This window comes from Nuphar pumila, chromosome 3 (genome assembly GCF_984573655.1).
Source record: "Nuphar pumila chromosome 3, dmNupPumi1.hap1.1, whole genome shotgun sequence".
Classification (NCBI taxonomy): domain Eukaryota; kingdom Viridiplantae; phylum Streptophyta; class Magnoliopsida; order Nymphaeales; family Nymphaeaceae; genus Nuphar; species Nuphar pumila.
In genome coordinates, this window is record NC_143251.1 from 140,674,114 (window position 1) to 140,688,144 (window position 14,031).

Below are 14,031 nucleotides of genomic sequence, written 5' to 3' on the forward strand. Positions count from 1 at the left end.
AAGCCTTCAACCAAATAATCTCACATGCAGTGGTAGTCATTGCTCTGTATTCAGCTTCGACTAACGAGCGTGAAACACTACTTTGCTTCTTTGATCTCCACGATATTGGACTATTTCCAAGGGATATGAAATATCCTGTCACAAATCTGTGACCAGTAGGACAACTCGCCCAATCTGAGTCACAATATGCCTTGAGAGATAATCCTGTTGTCAAAGATAAGAATATCCCTTTTCCAGGTGACGATTTCAAATATCGAAGTACACGCAATGCTGCCTCATAGTGTGGTTTCCTTGGATTTTGCATGAACTAAGATAGAACGTGAACTGTGAATACAATGTTTGGGCATGTCACCGTGAGATAAATAAGACATCCAACTAGACATCGATATTGCGATGAATCTTCTAATAATGGACCATCATCAACAGTTAGTTTTGATTTCTGATCCATGGGAAAATCGATAGGCTTGGCTCCTCTTAATCCTGCATATTTTAATATGTCAAGTGTGTACTTCTTTTGACTGAGAAAGATACTAGATTTTGATCTAGCCACTTTAATTCTTAATAAGTATTTCAACCGACCTAAATCTTTGATATAAAATCGAGAATATAGGAATTGTTTGAGTATATTGATCTCGGCCTCATCATTCCCTGCAATAATAAGATCATCAACATATACAAGTACAACAATAAGGTTTTGCTCTTGTTGACATGTAAATAAGGTATAATCATCATTAGATTGGGAAAAACAAGCATTTTCAAAGTTGTGGTGAACTTGTTGAACCAATTCCTTGAAGATTGTCTAAGTCCATACAGGGACTTGTGAAGTCGACACACCCGATACTCCACCTTAGTGTGAAGACCCGGGGGTAGCTCCATATAAACTTCTTCATCGAGGTCTCCATGAATAAAGGCATTACTGACATCCATTTAATATAAACTCCACCTCTTAATGGCTATGAGGGCTAGAAGAGAGCTCATAGTGGCTAATTTTGTGACTGGAGCAAATGTCTCATGAAAATCAAGACCTTCTACTTGTGTGTAGCCCTTTGCAACCAGTCAGGCTTTATACCGTTTAATAGTACCATCAGAACGCCTTTTGATTTTATAAATTAACCCATCAACAACCAATGGGCTCTTTTTGAAGAGGAAGATGAGTAATGGTCCATGTTTTGTTTTTCTTGAGAGCTTCAATTTCCTCAGCCATAGCATCCCGCCAATGCTTATGCTTAACAGCCTCGCTATACGTGTGTGGTTCGACATCAAGAAAAACATGAGAAAGAAAAGCAATATGTTGAGATGAAAATTTTGACAAATATAAAGATTTGGAAATGGGATAGGGATTATTTGTGGAGATCTGATTAGAAATGATGAGATTACCACATGACGGACTCTTGGTTGAAGTCACAGAGCATACATAATCTTGAAGATAAGAGGGTGGAACATGAGAGTGGTTGGATCAATGCAATTGTGGGGTAGTAGGTGGTTTAGACTCGGTTCCAAGGGTTTGGTTAGGATGCAATGTGGATTCAGGGACAAGATTAGGATAAGGTAATGGAGATTCATTTTGTGGGTTCAACTCTAGATCAGATTCTAGATTTGATTCAAAAGATATTTGAGGAGACACTACTTCTTCAATACTAGTGTCATTATCCTAGATGTTTCGTGGGAGGACTATATAATCATCAGTAGTGATTTTTTGTTCATGATAAGAAAAAATATGTTCGTAACAAATGACATCACGACTAGTAAGAATGGTTTTATTTTGAAGATAAAAAATGTGATAGCCCTTTTTATTGAATGGATACCCAACAAATACACACTGCTTAGGTCTAGAAGCAAATTTATCCTTTGGAAAGGGAATCACCTTAGCATAACATAAGCACCCAAATATGCGTAGATGATCATAATTTGGAGTTTTACCAAATAGGAGTTCAAAAGGAGTTTTATTTTGTAAAATAACTAATGGGGTACGATTTATTAAATATGCAGCTGTTAAGATGCATTCACCCCAAAAATCAATAGGTAAAGAAGCTTGAAAATGAAGTGCTCTAGCTATTTCTAAAAGATGTTTGTGTTTTTGTTCAACTCATCCATTTTGTTGGGGTGTTCCAACACAAGAAGTTTGGTGATCAATCCCTTGTTGATGAAAAAAATCTTGAACTATAGTGGATGTAAATTCAGATCCATTATCACTACAAATAATATTGATTCGAGTTTTGAATTGATTTTCAACCATTAAACAAAAACGCTTTAAACAAAAAAAGTTTTGAATTTGTAGCGCATGAGAAAAATCCACGTTGAACGTGAATAGTCATCAACTAAAGTAAGGAAGTAATGTGCACCAATGTGTGATGGTGTAACGTAACTACCTCATATATCAATATGAATCAAATCAAAGGGCGCTAAAGCACAACTATTACTAGAAGGAAATGGTAACCAATTCATTTTGGCCTTATGACAAGCATCACATAGAAAATTAGAAATGGAAGGAGATATAGACAAGTCTTTATTTAAAACAAGCAATCTAGAGTGAGAAAGGTGGCTAAGTCGATTGTGCCACAATTGAATCGATTTCTCTTGTGACACGGCAAGAGCTTTGTGAGTGGCGTTGGTGGAGATGAAATGATAGAGCCTGTCATGTAGTTTACCCACTCCAATCAGCCTCCTCGAGGTAAGGTCCTGAAAAACACAAAAGGTAGGAAAAAATACAACATTGTGAGATGAACGAGTAAGCTTGGAAACAGATGAGAGATTATATTTGAATGAAGGAATATGAAGAACATCAATAAGAACTAGATCGGGAATATAAAGAACATCAATAAGAACTAGATCGGGACAAAGTTGGACTTTGCTTACTTGATGGATATACAAGTTATGACCATTTGGAAGATTGACTGGTCTTGGATTAGAAAGAAGCTTTATATCAAACATGATATCCAAATGTGGCGTCATATGCTCGGATGCACCTATGTCTATGACCCAAGAATAGTCATATGAAGAAGAAGTAGGAAAGGATTTACCCGCAGGATTAGCATTAGCTGGTTGAGCGTCGGCATTGAGCCAAGATGCTAGCTGGTTCAATTGATCCTCTGAGAGCTGTGACAAAATGTACGGTGTAGGAGCTGGTGTTGTACTAACATTGGCATTGGCTGCAGGAGATTCATTTATCCCATTAGAGGCTGATTTGTTGGCCTTCGGGTGGTTGGCAGGGTAGCCATGCAACACATAGCAGCGAGCTTTCATGTGACCCATTTTGCCGCAATATTCACTTTTCGGGCGTGACTAACTCTTGAGAGGAAGACGCTGATTTGAATGAAACCTTTTGGCAGTGAGAGCAATATTGTCTGATCCATTGTGATTGGGCAACAAGAGCCATTGGGTTTCTTCTTGAAGAACCATGGAGTATACCTTACTTATGTTGGGAAGAGACTCAATAGTTAAGATTTGACTCCGAATATTTGCAAAAGAATCATTAAGCCCCATTAAAAATTGGTATATTTTTTCTCGTTCTAAACAAAGATTGAATTCCTTGATGGCTCTGCAAGAACAATCAGGTATAGAAGAGTATGACCCGAGTTCATCCCAAAGAGTTTTGAGATTTGTAAAATATATGGCCAAAGATGATTGTTCTTGTTGTAAATCAAATATGAGTTTCTTGAGTTGGTAAATTAGGGAAGCATTACCTTGAGAAAAAATTGTCTTCTAAATCTACCCAAACAACTTGAGCATCATTAGCGTAAATAACGCTATGCTCAATATCTTTCGATAATGCATTCAACAGCCATGAGAGGACCATATCATTTGCCTGACTCTATGCTTGAAAATCAGCAGATGTAATAGGCGGCCTTGAAAATGATCCATCAACAAACACGAACTTGTTTTTAGCACTAAGGGCCATCTTCATCGCCCTTCTCCACGTTGAGTAGCTATCGCCTATTAGAGGTGTAGTCACTGGAATGGCACCAGGATTGTTAAAATGGTGCAGAAAATATGGCGATGAGGTCTCTTCAAGACGGCTATTTTGTGTTGGGATTGAATTCTCAGTAGAAGCACCTGAGCCAGGAATCTCAGATGAAGCAGCCATGGAAACTGAACGAGAAGGAAGGTTCAGCTCTGAGGATGAAGACGCAGATCAGAAAAACGCAAGGAAATATGTTTCTTGCTTTGATACCATGAAAAATAATGAAAAACGAGAATAAAAATAGGTGACAGAATAGCAACTTTTCTTTGGTTCAATTACATATCATGTATAATCTGTACAGCAATATATAGAATATCGTGCATTAATCTGATGAGCGTGATTTTAAGATCTGAATCATAGAAAACAGTTACAAGAATTTAGGAATGTTACAACAAATAATATTATCACACAATTATCTCCAAGAATATCACACTTTTAATACGTGATAATGAGCAACGTTCCTCTGTCATACAAAGTAGGTAAAGAGGGTGATCGACTGTCAGTCGGTGTCCCTGAGCCTCACACAAAAGGGACTGCCTCCACTCTGGTCGGATCTACTCTCTTTAATCGACAAATTCATTCCCCTAGATGGTCAGATCTGGCCTGATCCGTGCTCCAACCAACCAGATCTATCTTTTGATCAGCAGTTTGTTTTTCGATCAATAGATCTGATCCTTAAATGACTGGATCTTGCTTCTGATTGGCATATCCAAGACCTAGTAGGTCAGACTAAGCTCTGATTGACAGATCTCATGCGCCTTCCTCTACTGGCTCTCTTCTCCTTCAGAGAAGGGGGTTTTCATAGCAGTCAGTGTACTCTCCTTTTTTTCTTTATTTTAGATCATTGCATACCTACACTAGAGACTAGCATAGACACGTGAATACATCAATCACCGGAGGAGCGTTCCCAGCATGCGACAGGCAGCATGATAGTGCGGCACCCAAAGCTTTGATACTAATGTAGGATCGCACTCTATCGATCCTAACGATGACTGTTTACTTCTTTCTTTTATCAGGATAGCATTGTTTATAGCCACAGATTCTAACAATAACATCATGGATGTTGGCACATATAGATTTGAACACTGATATGGTTGGTCACGTGGGCAAGACAGATCCATGATTGACCTCATCCAGCTTCATTGCCAGAAGTAATCTCTTCAATAAAAATGTAGCATGAATAGCCTAAAGAATTTGAAGCACAAGTTTTTACCTAGTGTTCACCACATGGGCTTTCAATTTAGGCTGCCCAGAATTGCAGACCAATGTGGCATAATCATACATTTAGATCATTGGCTTTCAATGTTGGCAATCTCAACCCACACCTATGACTGCTATGTCACAAAGATACGGTTGTATATAGGTACAGGGATACAATCATTTTTATGAAGTTTTTTAACTAGTATATAAGGGGTATGGAGATACTACCAATGTTGTCAGTATCAGAATCTGACCTGTATCGGCCAATACCAATACTCAAGTGTATCAGCCAAAAAATAATAAAAAAATATTATATGTCAATTGATGAGTATTAAATCCATTAAAATAATAATTTTAAGCTATTTTTATATTTATTAAAAAATAGCAGATTCCGGTCAGAATGGTATTGATTTTTTGGCGATATGATACTTACAACATTAGATACGACCATTTTTAAGAAGTTTTTCAACATAATTTGTTCATAAGGGGCAACACAAAGCAATGCGGAAAATGGAGTATCCATGTCACAGTCACACATAGATAAATGTTCCACAAACATGATCCACACGTAACTTTTATCTCTTACTGATTTTCCCAAAGTTGTTTGAAAATTTAGTGGGCAGACGTATACCTTGGCATAGTGCCTGCATGACTTTCTGCATTTGAGATAGAACATATCACATGTAAAACCGACCCCGATTGTGTCAGGTGGAGAAGACAAGTTTAAAAAAAGAGGGAGAGAGAGAAGGAAACACGAAGAAGAACTGCTTTCTCCTCTCATTGCAGAGGGTACAAGGATAAGCCTCACCTTCTCCATTCAATGGTTCAGTTGTATTGGTCAATACCATGGCTGCTGGCGTGGTTGATGAAAGGAAACCGGCAGTCGTTGGCTACCGGTAACTATTGCATATATATATATATATATATATATATATATATATATATATATATATATATATATATATATATATATATATATATAATCGGCAACCAAGTGGTTGCTGGCGATATCAGAGTGAGGCAGAGAGGTCTCCAATAAATCCAAATCTTTAATGAGACCTATTTGGGTTTCAAATGGATTTGAAACTCTCCCATATCTAGTTTAAACCCCAATATGGGTCTAAACCTTACCCGAACCTATTTGGGTTGATCGAAATCTTTCGGATATCCAAATTTGAATACTTAAGATACAGTGAATCCAATGTGCTTATTCAGACAGTTTGAACTTGCATTTGTTAGGATTGATCATCTTGGATCTCTACTAAAGTCCATATATAAATACCTCATCCAAACCTCATAAATCTCTAATTAAATTTGTTAATTAACAATAAATCACTGTAAATAAGAATAACTCGTTAATTATTTGGAATTCACTAGTATGGACCAAAATCTGAACAGGTAAATTTTTTTATATCTCATTACAATATTTGATAACAAATTTAGATATTACATAGAGAGAGCTCTCTCCATCACAGCTCTATTCGCCGAGACAGAACAAAGAGAAACTAAGAGAGAGACCCCTCTCTCTGTCTCGGCTTTGTCCACCGAGTCAGGACAAAGAGAGACCTTTGGCTCAGCTCAGCCGCCAAGACAGAACAGAGCGATATCAAGAGAGTCCCCTCTCTCTGTCTCGGCTCTATCTGTCGAGTCAGGATAGAGAGAGAGACAAAGAGAGACCCCTCTATGTGTCTCGACTTTGTTCATCGAGATGGGACAAAAAGAGAACCATCTCTATCTCGGTTCAGTACACCGAGATGAGACAAAGAGAGAGTGAGAGAGAGAGACATCTTCCCTTGTCTCGATCCGGTTCGAAACACCTTGAGACAAGACAAAGGGAAAAGAAAAACCCTCTCCCTCTATCTTGGTAGTGCCGCAGAGACAGTGTGAATCTGGATCCGGATCGAGCTTTGCAAATAGAACGAGACAGGGAGTGTCAACTACTCTTTCAGTTCGGATCGCTTTGGATCTGGGTCTGAGATGAACAATCAAAGAGAGGTTCAATGTAGACACTCCAATTTTGGTCCTATAAATCCAAACTCAAACCAAGTTTAGTTTAGCAACTTCGAGGAAACCCGAAGGCTATGTATATGGATCGTCTCAGAACTTAGTTGGGTGAAAAGATCAAAATACCCTACAGCATGCCTCTGAACCTCGATCAGTTAAACAAGCATATCTTCGTACTCTCAACTCGGATTCGAGCAAAGTTTAGCTCATTGGAAACAAAATGTAGAAAGTAACATATTGATTTTGTACCCACGACCAAACCTAGAGAGTCGAGAGAGAGACCTGATCAACCCTATAGGGGTAATTTGGTAAACTTATATAGAGAGTTGAGCTAACTCAGTGGATTTGATTTGAATTACAAATCCAAGTGGTTCTGCGAGAGATTAGACAGTCGAGAGAGGGTGTTCTCTACCATTAGGTAAGGGATATTATAAGTAACTTTAGTTGTTAATAAATTATGTTTATGTTGCATGTTATCATTATCTTTCGTAAGTCAGCATGTTTAAAAATGTATCTTTTGAGTGTGAGAAAGACATGCATAGAATGGTCATGCATGAGTTAGTTGCAGTGAGATAAATGTATGTGTATGTCGACTGTGATATGACATGCATGCCAAAAAGAAAAAATATATCTTTTTTTACAACATATCTATGTTATGCTCTTTGAATGACATGCATTATGATGAAAATTGTGATTAGCCTTGAGTCCATTGAGTTTAGTTATATCTTCTTTGAACTTCAATTGAAATTAGTATGCTTAATCCTAGAAGTAGCGACCAGTGTTAGGAGTTACCTGGTTCATGACCAGAGTGAAGCCACCATGAGGAGTGAGTCACCGGTGATTTAACAATGTAGAGATATTACCTCATTGCATTATCAATATGATATAAGGTGTGAACTCTATAAAGATTCTGAGATTGAGAATAAGATTCGTTGTGATGAATTCATGATAGCATTTGTAGGAGAGCGAGTGAAACCTGAGCTTTAGAGTAAGGTTTAGGGTAATGAGCTTAAGATATAATCTAGGGTTTTAAATTTACACAATATCTAAGACTCTATACAATCATAGATGGTGAAAATTCATTTATTGTTAGGATGTAGCATGAACCATGATGAATCTGAGTCTCACCTCCCTTCTAGTTACCGGTGGAGTTCTCTTTTTTATTTCACTATAGTGCCTAGTGATCCAAAAATCACTAGGTGCATATGATTCATAGTTTGACCAACAATAATGAATTGAAATATTCTACACGGATTGCTATACCCATAGATGGGTATGTCTGGTATAGTCAACCAAGTGTTGTAGTCAGTTGTAAGTGAGTATTAGATTGAGAGAATTAAGGAGAAAAATTAAAAAATACAAAACTTGTATGGTGTGTCAAAAACTAAGTTCAGACTAAGGACTTAGAGCCCACTACAATTGTAAGTCAAAATCTTGTGTTGCTTATAAATATTCTTCACTGAGTTGTAGACTCACCCCTTGAATAATTGCAATTATATGTTCCAGGTACACTAACGGAGGCAGGATGTGACCGACTACTCCAATCGTGCAGCAGAGACATTTGTTAGTTTAATTCTTTGTCATTAAACATTGTTGTAATGTTTATTTCTCTTATGTTATGAATGATAAACCTTGTTTAGGAATTTGAGTTTATTAAAGAAAAAAAATTAGCCATTATTTTTATATGAACTCTATATATTTTTCCTCTAAGAAGTAATACCAATCGGGCCTGGACTGTAAAGATCTCAAATCAAGTTATACCATAGTTACGACGAAGTGAAATAGATAAGAGAAACGATGAGTGAAGCATAAGTGAGGAGGCGAGTGTTAAAAAGTAGTATGAAGCCTGAAGTAGGATTTGTTTTGAAAGCAACTATGAAAGCATCTGAGAAGCAAAAGATTAAATGCGAAGGAAACAAGGGACAAGCGAAAAAACAAATATTAACATGAAAAACACTAAAAACAAGGGGAGAGCAAAGAGAAAACAAGGCAAAAATGATAGGAATCAAGTAGAAAATGAAAGGGATACGAGAAGGAAGTAATTTTAAAAAACAAATGAGTAGTGTAGTTCCCATAAATATGAACCTCGTGCCTCCCCTTTTGGATGAAGCATGTTGCTTCTCTCTTCAACTTGGTCCATTAATATGGCCATGTGCCTCACACAAGAGAGATAACAGAGTTGGCTAATGTGGGCCTATGAAGTATGAATCCAAATTCTAGGCACCTATGTCACAAGGACACCATTAAAAGAACACTGAGCTCATTGCTTCTGTGTGATTTTTCATTAAGAATATCATACAAGGAGACATGCTACTAACCGTATACGTGATAAGGATCACAATGAGGTGAACGACCGTATACGTGATAAGGAGGTGGCTAAGCAAATGGTGGAGTCTCATAACCAAATGTGTGATAAAGATAAAGAGGATTAGGAGTCTCATAACCAAATGTGCGATAAAGATAAAGAGGATCACACGATCATGATGACGTGGCTAAGCGGCTAAGGCAAATGAAGGCTATCAATACTAACCAACTCTCAAGAGGAATTCACGTAAAATGTAAAGAGAGTCCAAGTAGGATGAGTGGAGTTCACGATAATATGAGAAAGAGAGAGTCCAGATATGTTATCTACTTGTGAAAACTATATAAAGTCTCTCAATAATGGAACCAACTCAAGTCATCATATTGAGTAGAGTTGTTGACCCGTGGACGTAGGTGTTCATAAACACCGAACCACCTAAATCGTGTGTAGTAAGTTGTTCTTTTTATACATTCTCATTTGTTTTCATGGTATCATAGCTTGTTGCCCAGTAAAGGAATTTTTCTTTCATATTTCTTTTCTCATTATCATGGTTGCCATTTCAATTGAGTCAACTTCATCGGTGAAATACCCATACCCATTTAACTTGAATGTCACTAATTTTATGACAATCAAACTTAACCATAACAACTTTCTATTATGGCAAAACTCGGTTTTTTGGTCTTGTTGAAAGCCAAGACATGGTAGGCTTTCTTGATAGGGAATACCCCACGTTGCCTCAATACACGTAGACTCCTACTAGTGCTGCTATAAATTCTGAATACATGGCATGGAGGAAATCAGACTATTTGTTGCAATGATGGATTATTGGTATTCTTGCAGAAGAAATTCTTGAAATTGTTGGTGGCCTCCAAACCTCTCAAGAGGTATGGAATGCTTTGATAACCTCCTTCGCCCATGTATCTAAAGAATGAGAGCTTTTGTTTGTTCAAAAGTTATAACTCTATCGAAAGAATGAAATACCTATAGTCGATTATATCAATAGCTTCAAAAATATACTTGATGAGCTTAGGCAAGCCTATTGATGATGACACCAAGGTATTTTGGTTATTGAATGGTTTTGGAGGTGGTTATGAATCATTTGTTACAACCATGCTCAAACCACCAACCCCGTCTTATGAACAAGTCGTTGGGTTGTTGCAAAGCCATTAAACCAAATGTGATATATATAAAGGAGTGAATAATCACTCAACATTTTTTAATCAAAGAACTGAAAATAAAAAATATTGATACTCCAACAAAAAATAATAGTTTTCTTCAAAAGGTCATGAGTTTACTCAAGCAGGTCAAACCATAAATCATGAAAACAATTTCACCCAAAAGAAGCATTTCAATGGTCAAACAGAAAATCAAGTTCAAGCAAAAAATAAGAAAAATAACATAATTTGTTAAATTTGTTTCAAGCCGAATCACAGTGCTATCAATTGTTGGTATCGATTCAATCAGGCATTTCAGGCTGAAGATGTTCATCAAGCGCTTACAGCATTAAAACTCACTGATAGTCAAAACAATGCATGGTTTTCAAATACAGGAGCTATTGCCCATGTTACTTCAGATACAGGTAAACTTGACAATCTTAATAAGTAATATGGTTCAGAAAAAATTATGATTGGTGACGAATCTAAACTTTCTATTACTCACACGGGAACGACAAACCTAAAAGTTGGAAGTAAAGAATTAATTCTTGAAAATGTTCTTGTTATTTCTGAAATTAAGAAGAATCTGATTTATGTTAGCGAGTTAACCTCTGATATGCCTTATTTGTTTGAGTTCTTATCTAACGGTTTTTTGGGTGAAGGACTAAGCCAACAATAAAGTGGTGGTGATGGGTAATAGAATCGGTGGCTTGTGTGAAGTTTCGCCAGAAAACAAACAAGTCTTCTATTCTACACGGTTTTAATCTGTCAGCAAGGATGTCTGGCATGCGAGACTCGGCCATCCTAATATGCAGTTGGTTGATTTTCTAGTTAAAATAATTTTATTGAGGTAACTGCATAAAATAAGTTCTTATCTGTTTGCCCGATTTGCCAAATGTGCAAAATGTGCAGGTTACCAATTCTTCAAGTTGATGAACATTGTTCTCAGTTGTTTGACAAGGTTCATTGTGATTTGTGGAGACCGTCACCCATATCTTCTTTTCAAAAATTTAAGTTTTATGCTATATTTGTTGATGAATACTCTAAATTCACATGATTCTATCTGTTGAAAGCCAAATCAAAACTCATAGAAAATGTTATTGAATTTCGTAATTTGGTGATTACTTAGTTTGAGAAAAAAATTAAAGTTTTTCAAACTGATAAACGAGGAGAGTTCCATAGCCGTGTACTGGAAAAATATTTGAAAGAAAAAGGCATTAAACATATTAAATCCTACTAAAAAACACCAGAACAAAATGGAATGACAAAGCGTAAACACCGCTCTATTATTAAACTGGGATTAACTATGATTTTTCATAGTAATATTCCAACATGTTTTTGGGTGGAAGCTTTTTCCACGGCTATATGGTTGATTAATAGACTTCCATCTCCAAATCTTCATATGAAGTCACCATTTGAGTTGTTAACAAGAAAACAATCAGATTTTTCATGCCTTAGATCGTTTGACTGCAAATGCTTTTCATACATTAGAGACTTTAACAAGAATAGTTTGAACAACGGTCTCTACCATGTGTATTTTTGGGATACAGTGAGTTTCATAAGGGATATAGATGTCTCTAACCTCCTAATGGTCGTGTTTTTATATCTAGACATGTGTTTGATGAGCATGTTTTTCCATATAGAACTCTCGACAGACTGTTTGCATCTATATCTGACAATGAAGAACTAGTAAGCTTTATTGATTCCAACCATTGTTATCAGGATGATACTTCTATAGAGAAAAGGGGCATTAATGATAACCATCTAACTAGTGCTCTCCAAGATAACACATCTAGCTTTCCCACCGAGTGTCAAAATGATTCTCAAAATCTTGATAATTATGACATTCATAAAAATCCAATTTTCCTTGAGCCTGACATTCAACCAGAAGAAGGTGCTATTCAAACTACAAATTCTAATGTTATTGGGACAGATGTTCAGAACATTCATCCTATGGTCACACGGTCAAAAGAGAAAATAGTCAAACCAAATTCTAAATATTTTTGGGCTCTAACTGTTCCACTAGAATCAAAACCTGTTAATGAGGCTTTGAAAAATCCAGACTCGCATCAAGCTATGAAAAGATAGTTGCTTGCTTTATAACAAAATGACATGTGGGTTTTAGTTCTCCACACACCTAATATGAATGTGATCGAAAAAGATGGGTATTTAAAATAAAAATTAAAAGTGATGGAAGTGTAGAATGCCTTAAAGCTCGTCTAGTGGCTAAGTTCAGTCAAATACCCGAAGTTGATTTTGCTGAGACTTTCTCTTCTGTCATAAAGCCTCCATCTATTAGAATTGTTTTGACAATTGCTTTCGCATATAACTAGGATGTTAGACCGTTAGACGTCAAGAATGCATTTTTACATGGGTTTTTTACTCAAGATGTTTATATTGATCAACCTCTAGGGTATCGTGATAAAGATAAACCTGATTTTGAGTGTAAATTAAATAGAGCGCTATATGATTTTAAACAAGCTCCATGAGCCTGGTATGATAGGTTTGGTACATTCTTGTTCTCTATGGGGTTTTATTCCAATATTGCTAATTCATCCTTGTTTATTTATCAGAGTCATCATAGGACAATGCTTCTTCTACTTTATGTTGATGATATTATTCTCATAGAAAACAATCTCACTATGCTAAATGAGTTTGTTGCTAAAATCAGCCATGAGTTTTTCATAAAAGATATGTGTCATCTTCACTATTTTCTAAAAATCGAGGTTCATCACTTCTCTCAAGGCCTATTCCTAAATCAGAAAATGTATGCTTATGCCTTATTGGATCATGATCAGATACTTGGCACCAAGCCTGTCTCCACCCTAATGGTGTCTAATCTTCGTCCTACAAAAGAAAGTAAAAGATTATTCAATGACTGCACTTTGTAGAGAAGTCTGGTTGGAGGGTTATAATATTTGACATTCACTGGACCAGACATCTCATACAGCGTAAATTATGTTAGTCAATTCATGCAAAATTCCACTGAGTTTTACTTTCAAATGGTGAAAAGAATTTTGTGATATTCATGGCACTATTGAGTATGGAACCCGGTTATTGGCTAATACTCCAATTCAATTATATGCTTTCTCTGATGCGGATTGGGCAGGTTGCCCTCTTACCAGAAGATCCACCACAGGCTTTTGCACTTTTCTTGTTTCCAATTACATATCCTAGAGTGCTAAGAAACAACACACAGTAGCTCGTTCTAACACTGAAGCTGAATACAAGGCAATCATGTCGACTACAATAGAACTTACATGGTTATTGTTTATTCTTTGGGATATTGGGATATATTTATCTAAACTGCCTATTCTATTTTATGAAAATCTTTCAACTATTCACGTTACCATTAAACTGACCTTTCACTTTTGCATGAAGCATGTTGATATTGATTTTCATTTTGTTCG